The 13,774-nt window shown below is 50.3% G+C and overlaps 1 protein-coding gene across 1 annotated transcript in view; it reads left to right on the forward strand.

Annotated features, from left to right (window-relative positions):
- The first annotated feature begins 11,003 nt into the window (after window positions 1-11,003).
- Window positions 11,004-13,774, forward strand: part of Pi3K92E (phosphatidylinositol 3-kinase 92E) — a 53,649-nt gene continuing 50,878 nt past the window's right edge. Inside the window, exon 1 of the mRNA XM_089573263.1 lies at window positions 11,004-11,228. The gene's annotated coding sequence lies outside the window, so the exon portion shown is untranslated. The remainder of the gene's footprint in view (window positions 11,229-13,774) is intronic.

Genomic DNA, 13,774 nt, shown 5'->3' on the forward strand with positions numbered 1-13,774 from the left:
ACTGTTAATCGAAAAGAGACCGACGACGCAGTAAGTGCGCGTACGCTGGAAATGAGTCGCGCGCACTGTTCGGGCGCAGGGCAAACTGCGGTACAGGCCAAGAAATTGTTGCCGAGGCATCAGCTTTGTCCGGGGAGTACGCGGTTACGTTAGGCGCCGGCGGGTCATATCCTCCTTCTGCTGTGAGACGCCGTTGAAAATTTTAATATCGTAACCCTAGTGAGGGTTGTCGCGATGAGCGACACCAAGGTCCGCGCGTCGCGCGCATCGGAGGCTGTCCGAGGCTTTGGGGCCAAAGAATTGTAATTCCTTGAACGGCGCCGTTGCATGGTGCAGCAGGCGGTATCGAGGACGCTTCCCACGGTTGCAAAGGGCCGGATTGTTGTTGCCACAAAATCAGATGGGTGCTCAAGGGCTCCCGCAATTGAAGTTGGCAGCTTGAAAGTAAAGCCCATGCAAGACGCTACCACAGGTTACACGTTTAACATTAAAGCAGTGTACACGAAATCGTGCGCCTTGCGCATTCCTGGAGGTACGTTGTCCACTGGACCTGGCCCTGGCGCCTACTTGCGTGTACCGTCAGGTGTGTACTGTGAATGGATTAAAATGGTCGAGAACACAAATAGAACAGCTCCGCCAAACTGCCGAAGCTATTGAATGGAGCCACAAACAAACGAGTTGCAGAAGCGCGACGAGTCTCGGACTCGGCAGCTTCCAATCTCGTTTTCTGAAGTGCCTTGTATCTTGTCCCCTGTCGGTAATGAACTATTTTCGTTAAGTATTTTGAACTTTACCAGCACAAACGGGGACGTTTCTCCAGGATAGCTTACGAAGACACAAGGTGCTCTTGTGTACCGTACTAACTGCCTTGTACGGTCACCGACCATCGTCCCATCATAGTTTTCCATAGACCGTGGCGATCATCTGCCCATCCTTAACAGACTCCTTCAAAAGTCAACTTGCACTTGGAACGGCAGGAGTTCCTCTGCTGTTCGGCGCTTGTAAATCGAGGCGCTTCAAAAACGAAGCCACACGGGCACGCGAAGCGCATAGACGCGAAGCGCCATAACATAACCGAAATTCACCTGGCCGCCTGTGGCGCCGTCAGGCATCGGTTTTCTCTGCTTCCCTCATTCATGTTGTATTTTGTCTCTCCTCCTTGCGTGATAAAAGTGCACTGTCAATTTCAAAACAAAACTTACTTCAATATTCAACCACGCCACATTCCTTTGTCAGCCTGAGTGATTCGTGGTTTCTCTCGCCCTATGCCGTCATCACGCTTATACTTGCGAGATTAGAGTGTGGTGCTGATACCTATATTTTTGTTCTTGCTCCTTTCTACCTTCCAAGTGCTTTGTTTTTAGTAAGCGTAGCATTTTGCAGATTAGGAGCTGGTATTCTATCAGTAGAAGCCAACTTAAATTTATCCTCTGTTTCCCTTCAAAAGTCCCGAGCAAAAAAAACGCATGCCGGTGTATTGAAACTGTTTATTACTCTTTAGATTGACACAGCAAGCAACTTTGTGAATGCCCACGGGGAAGTTAGTGTTATTGCCAACGATGGCGCAATGACTCCGGCAAAGGGGCACAGCTTTATCACATTCCAAGGGCGAGCGTCTCACGGCCATTGGCTGCGACGGCACGCCTGCACCATATTAGGCTCAAAGTTGTTTCTTTCCCAGTGCGCTCGAGCGACAAGTGCAAGCGGTGGCACTTCTTCGTCCGCTGTCACCAAAACAGGCCCTTACTGTACTGCCGCTCCCATTCCGGAGCCCGCGCAGCACAGACCGCCAGGAAGTTCCTTACGCGCGTGCGTCCGGAACTACCCTGGCGACCGGATGGTGATCTGACCGATATGGCCGGTGTTTACAACCCCGGCGACTCCACATTTTCAATCTTTTTATTTTATTGGGGGGGGGGGGCGATGAAGCAATCAGAGCTGTGTGCCTTTCGGAGTGCACGGAGCGCGCCGTGAGCAGCCCGGTTGCCCGTGAGCCCCGGTGCGGTGAGGCACGTGCGAGACGTCCGCCACGTGTCAGTCTCTTCGGCGACACTTGCGGCTGCTCGCTGGAAGATCAGATCCAAGTGGCAGAAAGTAAACGGGGAAAATAGTGGTATATGTGGTTTAGCGCCCCAAGGTACTAAGGCTATGAGAGACGCCGTAGTGAAGGGCTCCGGAAATTTCGGCCACCTGGGTTCATTAACGTGCACTGACATCGCACAGTACACGGGCCTCTGGAATTTTGCCTCCATCGAAATTAGACCACCGCGGCCGGGATCGAACCCGCCTTGCGTCTTTCGGGAGAGCAGCCGAGCACCGTAACCACTGAGCCGCCGCGGCGGAAACAGGGAAATTGGGAAAACAACAAACTTGTCGCGTTCCGCAAGGAAATCTGCGCAGAACCCTGGGAACTACAATTATGCACGTGCCTAAGGATGAGTGCACCCTCATCCCTACCACCCCGCCGCGGTGGCTGAGTGGTTACGGCGCTCGGCTGCTGGCCCGAAAGACGCGGATTCGATCCCGGCTGCGGCGGCTGAATTTCGATGGAGGCGAAATGCCAGAGGCTCGTGTGCTGTGCGATGTCAGTGCACGTTAAAGAACCCCAGGTGGTCGAAATTTCCGGAGCCCTTCACTACGACGTCCCTCATAGCCTGAGTTGCTTTGGGACGTTAAACCCCAACAAAACCAAACCAAACCTCATCCCCACCAATCTGTCGAACACAAGGGCGTAACGAAACACGACGAAGCTTAAGCTCTTAGGAAGTGAATGACGTCATTGCCGCCCCCAGTTGACACCCTGTCCTTTGAATCGAGCGGAGGATGTATATACAGAAAAATGGCTGAGGCTTAGCTAAGGTTAAGCCTAGTCAGATGCGAACCATATTGATGGCTAGGCTTGGTAATACATGGCTTTCCTAGGTTGAATACTTGGTCATTTTAATATAACCACTAGAAGTGTAGCAAGGATTGCCGTGGCAGCTATATACGGGATCATCGGTGAATTCAATGCAGAGTATACAACCGCTGCCCCAGCACCGGCTACAACAGCATTCTCGGCACCCACGTGGTCAGCTGCAGCGCCTCTGATGTGGAGCCTCCACCTCTGCGGCTGACCGCGCGAGCCGGCAGCCCATCTCTCCTCTGCTGTGACGTCATGTTGTCACGTGGTCAGCCGCCGCGCCTCTGATGTGGAGCCTCCACCGCCGCGGCCGACCGCGGGAGCCGGCAGCCCATCTCTCCTCTGCTGTGACGTCATGTTGTCACGTGGTCAGCCGCCGCGCCTCTGATGTGGAGCCTCCACCGCCGCGGCCGACCGCGCGAGCCGGCAGCTCATCTCTCCTCTGCTGTGACGTCATGTTGTCACGTGGTGAGCCGCCGCGCCTCTGATGTGGAGCCTCCACCGCCGCGGCCGACCGCGCGAGCCGGCAGCTCATCTCTCCTCTGCTGTGACGTCATGTTGTCACGTGGTGTCACGTGGTCACGCTTGGAAAAAAGAAGAGCACTCGCTAGGTTAAAATTTCTTTTTTCACTTTATCACCAACAGTTCAATTTCTCTTCCAAGGACTACCTGCGCCCCCGCTTAACCCGGCATACTAGGAACGTTCATGACCACAGCCTTACGCCGTTCTTTGCCCGTACAAACCTCTTTAAAAACTCTTTTTTTGTTCGCACTATCGCTCAGTGGAACAGCTTGCCAGCTCTCGTCTTTTCCGCGCGTAATGTTCATGATTTTGAAGAACGCTTGTCCCCTATCATCTGAGTTCTGTTTGTAATCCTACGTCTGGTGTTTCATAATATTTCTTCCTGTTTTTTTTCTTCTTTTTGACAATGTTGTTCATACAGCAACCTTTTACTTTTGACTGCCTTTATGTTGATCATTCAGGTGTTTTGTAGTGTTTGTCTGTTTTCTTTCTTTATATTTTTTGAAGTTTGGTGTGATCTTTGGCTGTTGTTAAATTGCCCACTCCGCTTGGCCCTCGGGCTGCAGTATTTTGTAAATAAATAAATAAATAAATAAAGGTCAATGGTAACTCCACCGCCGCGCTCGACGGGCTGTAGTGTAGCTCTAGTAATATGCTTCGGATAAAAAATTCACTCGCATTGGCCCTAGTACTCACATTCCAGGATCCCATTGTGGTCTCGTCGAGCAGAGAGCCCCTGTATACGCACGAGGACCTGAACACGTACCAAGATATTCTTAGTCATTACAGATTAGGAAGACAGACACTACCTCGAGCAGGCAAAGGCCTCCGCAAAAAGGAAGAGGTCATATGGAGAAAGTTGCAGGCGGGGATTTTTCCGAACCGACAAGCACTAAGCATATGGCATCCGGCGATACATGACCCGAAGTGCGCACACTGCAACGAAATTTCAGACATGATCCTCATGCTCTGGACATGACCTACCTACAATGAACCAGACTGAAACACAGAGCCCTGCAGGAGGATTTAATCTTCAGCCAGAAAGAAGGAGACCAAAAGAAAATCATCCATCTGGCCCTGGACAACGCTGAATCCGAAGGGATTTCAGCCTGCTGAAACGGAAGGAATATCACGGCGGTCAGGACTCAAGTCTTCATAGCCCTCTGATTCGTTGACGGGTGGAAATAAAGTTATTTCATCATTCTCAGGCTTTCAAGCCTCAGACTTTGAAGCTATATTGTCGTCCTTGCTGAAAACCACCAAGAAAATGTCGAATCGCACCACTAAATCAGACAAATTGCCTAACCTAGCTACTTCTGCGACATAATCCTGTATCAGAGAGAAGGGCCGATGAGTGCACACAGACACGTGGAGCCCCCGCGGTGGCTCAGTGGTTGTGGTGCTCGGCTGCCGACCAGAAAGGCGCGGGTTCGATCCCGGCCGCGGCGGCTGAATTTCGATGGAGGCGAAGTTCTAGAGGGCTGTGTACTGTGCGATGTCAGTGCACGTTAAAGAACTCCTGGGGGTCGAAATTTCCGGAGCCCTTTACTGCGACGTCTGTCATAGCCTGAGTCGCTTTGGGACGTTAAACCCCCATAAACTAAACCAAACCACACCAGACACGTAGATGCTCTTTGTACCGGGCATGATATGATATTGGCGTTACGGTGACCCGCAACACTGCCAGGATTGTCTTCGACACTGCACAGCAGCTGTGAGGTGAGTTTGGTGATTTCCGCGGAGATAAATACCCTAAATGATGTTTACCACCCCTGTTCACCACCCCTCCGCAATCTAGCGCGTTCGCCTACCTTGGCTACGCATATACCGTACTGTGCGTTTTTATCGTAAAGACTTTCAAAATTTTTCTTACCTCAACCGCTGGCTCGTTTGCGGTGAAACTGCACACAGAGCTTGCGTATTATGGTAACTTTTGTATCGTAGCAAGTTTTGCAACGGTACTTACTTAGTTGAGCCGTGCATGATGCAAAAGCATAATCGTCTGCGTCGAGATCGGAGTACTGAAACCCAAAACACCTATGTTTTGCTGAAGGGCGGCAGTAGCGCCATCTGTCTTCTGCAGTGGAAAGCGTCACAAGGCGCCAAGGCGAGCGTTGCAAGGAGCGCGGGCCCCTTGAATACGCCGTTCCGGCCTTTTCGTCTGCTTCAACTGAAGCGCTTCGAACATTCTCGGCCAACTGAGCGGAAAAAATGCCAGAATCAACTATTTTAACGAGACTGCCGTTAAAAGAATATTGTTTGGCGTCTTCTTTTCGTCCAATGATTTTATTCAATTCAGCTTATATCGTCTGCTTTCGTGGCTCTCCTAAAGCGTCGGAGGGCGACGTCGCGAAGTCCTGAGCTGTGTTTTTCTTTTTAATTTCGTTGTGGAAAACAGATGGCGCTACTGCCGCCCTTCAGCAAAAACTCGGTGTTCTGGGTTTCGGTACGTCGATCTCGACGCATACGATTGCGCTTTTGCATCATGCACGGCTCAACTAAGTAAGTACCGTTGTAAAACATGCTCCGATACAAAAGTTACCATAATACGCAAGCTCTGCGTGCAGTTTCCCCGCAAACGAGGGGATTCCCCTAAACATTTGACCAAACGAGCCAGCGGTTGAGGAAAGAAAAATTTTGAAAGTCTTTACGATAAAAACGCACAATACGGTATATTAGATCGAGGCATAATAAATAAATAAGAAAATAGGCCTCTCCCGAACCACTTCTGCATCGCGGGTTTAAGCCGATCAAAATAAACGAATTGGCTCGTAGGCAATTGTAATTTTGCCACCCGTAGGTGCAAAAGTAAATGAAAAGGGAAAAGCTACTATAGCGACCCACAGCCGGGGGAGCGGACCCGGGGAGACTCCCCTGATCTCCCCTGGGAAGTAGCGGAAGGGAAGGGCAGATGGATGGGTAAAGTAATTGTAGGGAATGGGTTGGGACAAAGGTTGGGAATGGGGACAGCGAGGTTTTTGTTCAGATCCTTCGATTGTCTGGAATCCATTGCTGGCCTGCCTGGCCAGGGCAGGGAGAGCATCGAGATGGCCCAATGGTGTGGCCCCACTCACGGGATGCCCGACCACCCACCAAACGCAGCGGGCTCCGACCGCCGGAGTCAGGAGAACCTAACACGGGGTCAGGAGCTACCTCGGGCCCCTCCACGACCGGGCTTGTTTCCAACCTGCCAGCTACCAACCGACGAGTGCTTTTCACGGTTTTTCAGACTCCGAAAGTATGTGTGATGTTGGTAGGTTGGTTGGTTGGTTGGTTTATGGGGTTCAAAGTCCCAAAGCAACTCAGGCTATGAGAGACGCCGTAGTGAAGGGCTCGGAAATTTCGACCACCTGGGGTTCTTTAAGGTGCACTGACATCGCACAATATATGTGTGATGTGATCCAGCCAGTAGAGGCCCTAGGACGTCAACCTATCTGCCCACCGGCCCTCGGCACCATGCCCTAACACCTCCGGGGGGACCCATCTGTGCTTCCAACCAACCAACCATGCAGTTATTTTCTCCCCTGCGAAAGTCGGCGTGTTTGAAGGTTCTTTTCCAGATTTATCAAGACCAAATAACACTACCAAGAATGTCTACTTAATACCATCCAGCTGCCACTCCAGTAAAACGAATCACACTAATTGTGTTCGACCATATCTGTCGCGATGTAATTCGGAGAAGCACTCCTTTTTTTCGTTTTCTTTAGAACAGCGAAATGGTGTTCCAAGTCACATCGCCGAAGCCCAATCTGCTGAGGATTTTGTGACGCGCTTGGAGTGTATTTGCAATCTTTGCCTGAGTGACATACCAGTGTTGTGCTATATATTTACTGATAAGAACCATGAAATCGTGAACTTTTTCATCTCTTTCGCTTATAAACCCTCTGTGTACGCTTACTTGACATACTGAGATTTTTTTATTTTATTATTTTTGCTGTTCATGTTGACGTTGCGTATTCTTAAAATGACCAACGAATTTTGTGTGCCCTCACCTGCTCGAGCCAGTGAGAAGTCTTACTAATATCCATAAAGAAATAACCGTAATGCATATAGGAATACAAGATGAGGAGGGACATCAAGAGACGCCGGCCTGTCAGGGCTTGTCATGCTGCCCCTTTCTGCAGCCGTACAAACGACACAGCTTTCGTCAGGTCGTATATGTCAGCCCAGTATCTTCGATGTCACCGCGGCTGCATTATTATATTTCCGCTTCAAAGCAGTCATAGCCTTCTCTTCCCTCGCATTTTGCCCAACGCTTTCTGAACCCCAACTCCTCGCAACCGTTGCTGCTTGCAATGACCAAGCCACTGCCTCGCATAGGCCTAAATTGCGTATCTTTTGCACCTTGCGAGCGAAATATTTGAGACAATCTCGTGCCTTGTTTCACCTACATGCATACACACAAGTGCGTCCTGTTCCATCAGAGACTACGACACAGTCCTCTTCCAAGCACGCTGAAGAAGCTTCCGCTAGAGGACAGCATGGTGGCATGGCTTTGAAGGGCACTTTTGCCCTAACCCACTATATTCTCTACTGGACCAACCTGGGCCTACCCAATCTGGTGAGTGGAAAGACGGGTGTTTTTTGTACGCTGAGGAACATACGCTCCACCACGGCTTTTGTCTGCCACCTACCACACGCGAAAGAACATGTGTAAACAACAAAGCAAGCGACTATAGGCAATTGTAGCTTCTGTATCTGCGGGTGCAGGGCGCGGAAAAGACGCTCCGCAACTGTGCTTACAATTTCAAACCTGACAGTTTACAGAAGCAATGACGTGTGCCAGTCTTGATATCAAACTCAGTTGAAATGAACGCTGCTCCGTTAGCCAACCATGAAGACGTCGTTTGCTCTACTTTAAGTACTAAGCCGCCGTGATGGCTCAGTGGCTATGGTGCTCGTCTGCTGGCCCGAAAGACGCGGGTTCGATCCCGGCCGCGGCGGTTGAATTTCTTTGGAGGAGAAATTCGAGGCCCGTGTAGTGTGCGATGTCAGTGCACGTTAAAGAACCCCAGGTGGTCGAAATTTCCGGAGCCCTCCACTACGGCGTCTCTCATAGTCTCAGTCGCTTTGGGACGTTAAACCCCATAAACCAACCAACCTACTTTAAGTACTTATTTTTTTACTTTTCTTTTGTATATTTCAAGACACGGTATTGCTCTTTCTCCGCAATATCTAGCGCCTTTCACATTTAGGGATTTACTTTTAGAGAACTTTAGGGGCTCAGGCGCGTACTGCAGACAAAGAAAACGTGCCATAGAAAGGTCTATTCACCGAAAAAGTGCATTACGTTCCCGGAGGAACTGCATTCTCGCATTTGCAGCACTGCACAGGACCCGATGGTGGTCCCTTTGTTCAATCAATCTTCAGCCGGCTATGGACGTTGCCTCTCAATCCTGGTGTCACGGCCGGCGTTTATGAAATTTTGTTCAAAAACAAGCGTGTAGCATGTGTCCTCTCGTCTTTCGCAGTCGAAACCGTGTACATTAAAATCTTTCTTTCAATAGGTTGGTTTTGTAGCGCCGGAAGCGCGCTACGCTGGGATTATTGACTTCTGTACTACGTCGTAAGCATCTCAGAGCAAAAATGAATCTTCGTGTACTGGACTGCGTATGAGGTTGAATAATTCTACTTTCTCGCCAGTCTCTTTATAATCAAAATTGAGGCCTTTGGGATGTTCATGTAATTCGATCTTAAATATAAAAACCGACGCTTATTGAGACTTGCAATAAAATGGGGCAAGTGAGGTCCTTTAATTTTGTTTTGTGGTGCAGACAGCCACCGGGAACACTGCCAATTGCTGCTTAGCTCATAGTTGTGTTAAGAGCGCATTTGATGAGTCCAGGACTACAAAATTAAAACAGTTGTTGATACCGGAAACCTTCGTGATTATTCATTGTGCTCCTCACAAGAAACTTCCCACAATAAAGCGGTTACGTCGACCGCCTGCTGAGCAAGATCTCAGCTGTCGCTCCTCGCGGCCGCATTTCCATGGAAGCAAAATTCAAAAGACCCCCGCCGTTCCTTGCTGAGTCATGGTTCACGGTCTATGAGGGTTTAACGTTCTAAAGTGACTCAGGCTATGAAGGACGCCGTAGGGAAGGACTCTGGAAATTTCGACCACCTGGGGTTCTTTAACGTGCACTGACATCGCATAGCACACGGGCCGTAAGAATTTCGCCTCCATCGAATTTCGACCGCCGCGGCCGGGATCGAGTCCGCGTCTTTCGGGACAGCATTCGAGCGCCATAACCACTGTGCCACCGCGGCGGCTCCGTGCTGAGTCAGTGCACGCCTTAAGTACCCAGGCGGTGCACATACATCAGGATCCATTAAAAACTGCGGCTATTGCTATCTCGTCTCTTTTCACCCGGTTGTTTATACCTTATGTGACGGCACAGTTCGGACGTTCACCGCAAGTGTAAATTTTATTGCATCCTTCCTTTCCTCACAGGAAACTGTAATTACTATTGCCAGTTTCAACTTTCCGTAAATTATCCGTTAATTTCAGTTTAGGGAATCCAGGAAGATTGAGAGGTTACTGTCTAATGGTTGGAAGTATGTGTTTGTTTTCTTTGGGGCTCCAGATTAATTTCGGCCATTTGAGATTCTTTAATGTGCGCTCCCATCACAAAGCATATCTGCGTCTTTTGCCTATGTGGCCGCCGGCGTCATCTAAAGACCTGAAACGGGCCCGGCGAGCGCTGGGATCCCTGAGCTACCACGGCAGGGTACATTGCTCATTCCTCGCAGAGCTCGGGCGCATAATCTCTGGATTGATGCAAGATACAGGCCACCCTCGTAGTGTTCTGCTTAACCTTGCATATTTTTCTTCTTTTTTTTCATCTGACGGTTGTAATTCCCTTCGGCTTTAATCTCACACCAAACAAGGCCCCGCAAATGTATACAACAGCTGCCTTCTTCATACCAGGACATCTGACTTCGAGGAAATCCTCGCAAGACGGACCACAACATGCTGCCAGAGGTCACCAAACCCTCAGTTAGCATCGCAGGCCAACGACTCTCGTCGGCCTTCCAGACTCGTCGCGGAGAAGCAGGGAAGCGCGAAGGAGTGCGCGCACGCGACACGCGGCGTGAGCCATCCGTCGTCGCAGGCGACGCGTCACTCGCCGACTCTACATCATCGCGCACCGCGTCGCGCCCAGTTTGGTTGAAACAGTTCTTTGTTTGCCGGAGCTCTCGGTGGCAGAGCAGATAGTATGAGCGCGGCTGGGCGTTGCACGAGCGAGCGACACAATAGCTGCGGCGGTATCAAGCTGACGTGTGTAAACAAGGCTCCCAGTGTAGCCTCGGCACTGCAAAACTTCCGTGCAGAAGCGAACCAGAGAGGCATACAGCAGGGACTGTGGGGGAAAAGGACGGGAAGGGGGGCGGGGAGGGTGGGGGGGGGGGGGGGGTGCAGGCAGGGAGCACGCACAGCGGCGCGTCGCTTCTCTCGACCTTCCGCCCGCGCGTGGCTTCGCAAAGGAAACAGGATATCCACACCCCTCGCCCCGTGAAGCGGCAACCGCGGGCTCGTGCAGTTTCAAAACGCTTCCTTTTCGATAGAACTCGCCGGAAACCGCAGCGCTCCGAATCGCCGCCGCAGCCTCGACTGTCACTCTGCCTTTCCGTCGCCGTCGCGCTGCGGAGAGCAGCGCGTGGATTGGAAGCGTGTGGATAGCAGAACTTACCAGTGGCGCGCGATCTTCGAGACCACCTACTCTGACCACCAGAAGTCGTTTTTTTGGTGGTCTCAGCCTTGTTGGTTTTATAGTCGACCGAAGACAGTCACGTCATCAGGTAGGTGTCCTGTTTTTACTTGAAACGGGGTGTTTTTTTTAGCGAGTTACAAATCTCGCAATAGCTCGTGCTACTACGGCGCTAACCCTCACCGTCGCCTGAGTGCAACTAACCATCCTGAGGTATCCTGGTTCCCGAATGCAGTTTTCATGCGGTCATACACCCGTTGATGCAGGCCCTTTTGACTTCCCCAATGCGCTTTTAGGGTTGTCTTCTTTCTTAATTTGTAACAAATAAATTTAGTTTGCAGCTCTTGTTTATTCTAAACGCTGCTAGATGTCGCCTTCAAAAATGAACGCACCAGAATGTGTTCAGCTCCTGCTCCATCTATTTTAGTCCTTTGAACACTAATGAAGCGGTCCTGGTACAGCCGGGCTGAACAGGGTGAGGTAGTGATGGTCGTAGTTATCAAAGCTACATGGGTTACACAGACCTCCGCGGACACAAGACGGAACAGCACCAAGACAAGGGTGAAGCGGCTGGCAGGCATTACTGCAGCCCATGGCTGTGCTAATCTATTTTCTCGTCCCAGTTTATACCGCGCAGTGTACGTCAACAGATACCAGACAGCTACGTCGGCTTAGTTCCTTGAACCTCTCAATCTCTCCGCCACTGTATGTGGATGGTGTGCCGCCATTTAACCATACTGCCATTGGAGATATGTATACCAGCTTCATCCGAACCCCTTCTTAGGAGGCACTGAATGCCTTTCAGAGCTACAGCTATACGTGGATTTTTCTGAAGAGTAAAAGTCGTTGCGGTCACCTCAGATGATATAGTCGAAAACTTGCGCATTAATTTTGTGGAACATGAGAATGTTAGATGTAGTCGAGGGTTTGACGGCATACCGTCTGGTCAGAAATCATGGTGATGAGGATTGCTGGTCACTGGCCAAAGTTAATAAAGATGGAAAGACGTTTCGGGAGCGCTACGGCTCCCTTGTTCACTATGAAGCAATCGGCGCGCGGAACCGTCCTTTTGTAGCACTCAGTAGCGTTTTCAATGATTTAGCATAGATAGGATGTAGAGCCCCGTCATTCCTGTTTAGTGTGTTAGACGATGTCTGTATGATCAGCGACTCAAGATTCTGCCGTGCTGATGTGTTCTTTTCTGTTCTCAATATCTTTACTTGATCCCAGTTAATCTCGTGGCCGGATTCTTGCACATGCTCGGCGATGGCGTTAGATGTTACTTTCTGGTTTCGGACGTCGTTCTGGTGCTCTCTCAGGCGTCTCCTAAAGTCCTTTGTCTCACCAATATATATTGATGCGCAATCGGCGCAGTCAATTTCATACACTACTCCTGGAAACCTTTCACGAGGGAGCCTGTTCTTCACATTCACCAGTTCTGTTCGTACCTTGCCAGCGGGGACGTGCGCGATGTTGACACCATGCTTGCGGCAAATACGTGCAAGCGCTTCGCTAATTCCCGCTACGTATGGGACAGCAGCTCGTTTTTCTTTTGGTTTTCTGTGCTCTCGATTTCTTCGGAGGCAGGCTGATTCGCTGGCATTCTTCTTTCGGTGTTCCTGATGAAGGAAAGAGGACAGCCGTTTCTTCGCAGATCGGATTCTATTATTTTCATTTCGCTCTTTAGATTGCCATCTTTACTGCAGACTTGTCTGGCACGGTTGATCAGGGAGACAACCACAGACCGTTTGTGAGCGACTGGGTGCACAGGACTGAAATGTAGGCATCTTCCAGAGTGCGTAGGTTTGCGGTAAACATTAAATGAAAGGTCAGTCGAAGTACGGGTTAACGTGGTGTCCAGAAATGGGAGGCAGCCGTCGGTTTCCTCCTCAACAGTGAACTTGATTGAGGGTTCAATGGCGTTCAGGTGGTCCAGGAAAAGGGCCATGTGCTTGCGCTCCAAGAAACAGAAATAGTCGTCCACGTATCTTAGAAATATTTTTGGTCGCGGCTGGAAAGTAGTTAGGGCTTTCTTTTCGATGACTTCGATCGTGATGTTCGCCGCTGTCACCGAAATTGGTGCTCCCATTGCTGTGTCGAAAGTCTGTTGGTAAAAGGTGCCATTATACGTAAAATAGGTGTTAGCGAGACAGAAGCGCGATAGCTCGCATAGCTCTGCTGCGTCGAAAGGGGTCCGATCTTGCCACGAGTCTTCATCTTCAAGGCGTTGCCTGCAAGCTTCAACGGCTAGATTGACCGGAACGCTGGTGAATAGTGAGCAGACGTCGAAAGACACGAGCATGTCGTTGTCTTCAGGGACGATGGCTTTTACCTTGTTGATAAAATCTGACGAGTTCTTGACGTTCGTTTCTGTCTTTCCAACCAGTGCAGCCAAAACACCGTGAAAGTACTGTGACAGCGAGTGCACAGGAGACCTCCTGAAGTCTACTATTGGGCGTAGAGGGGTGCCTTCTTTGTGAACCTTTGGAAGCCCGTAAATGGCGGGTGCCGAGCCGTTCGTACATAGCAGCTGATAGTAGAGGCGTTTCATGGATGGTGGAAGGCCCTTGAAGATTTTTGCAAGCATTTTCTGAAGAGACGTCTGCACCTTTGATGTGAGGTCTTTTGGAGAATGTT

The sequence above is a fragment of the Amblyomma mixtum genome, chromosome 2 (assembly GCF_055824585.1).
Source record: "Amblyomma mixtum isolate Tamu chromosome 2, ASM5582458v1, whole genome shotgun sequence".
NCBI lineage: Eukaryota > Metazoa > Arthropoda > Arachnida > Ixodida > Ixodidae > Amblyomma > Amblyomma mixtum.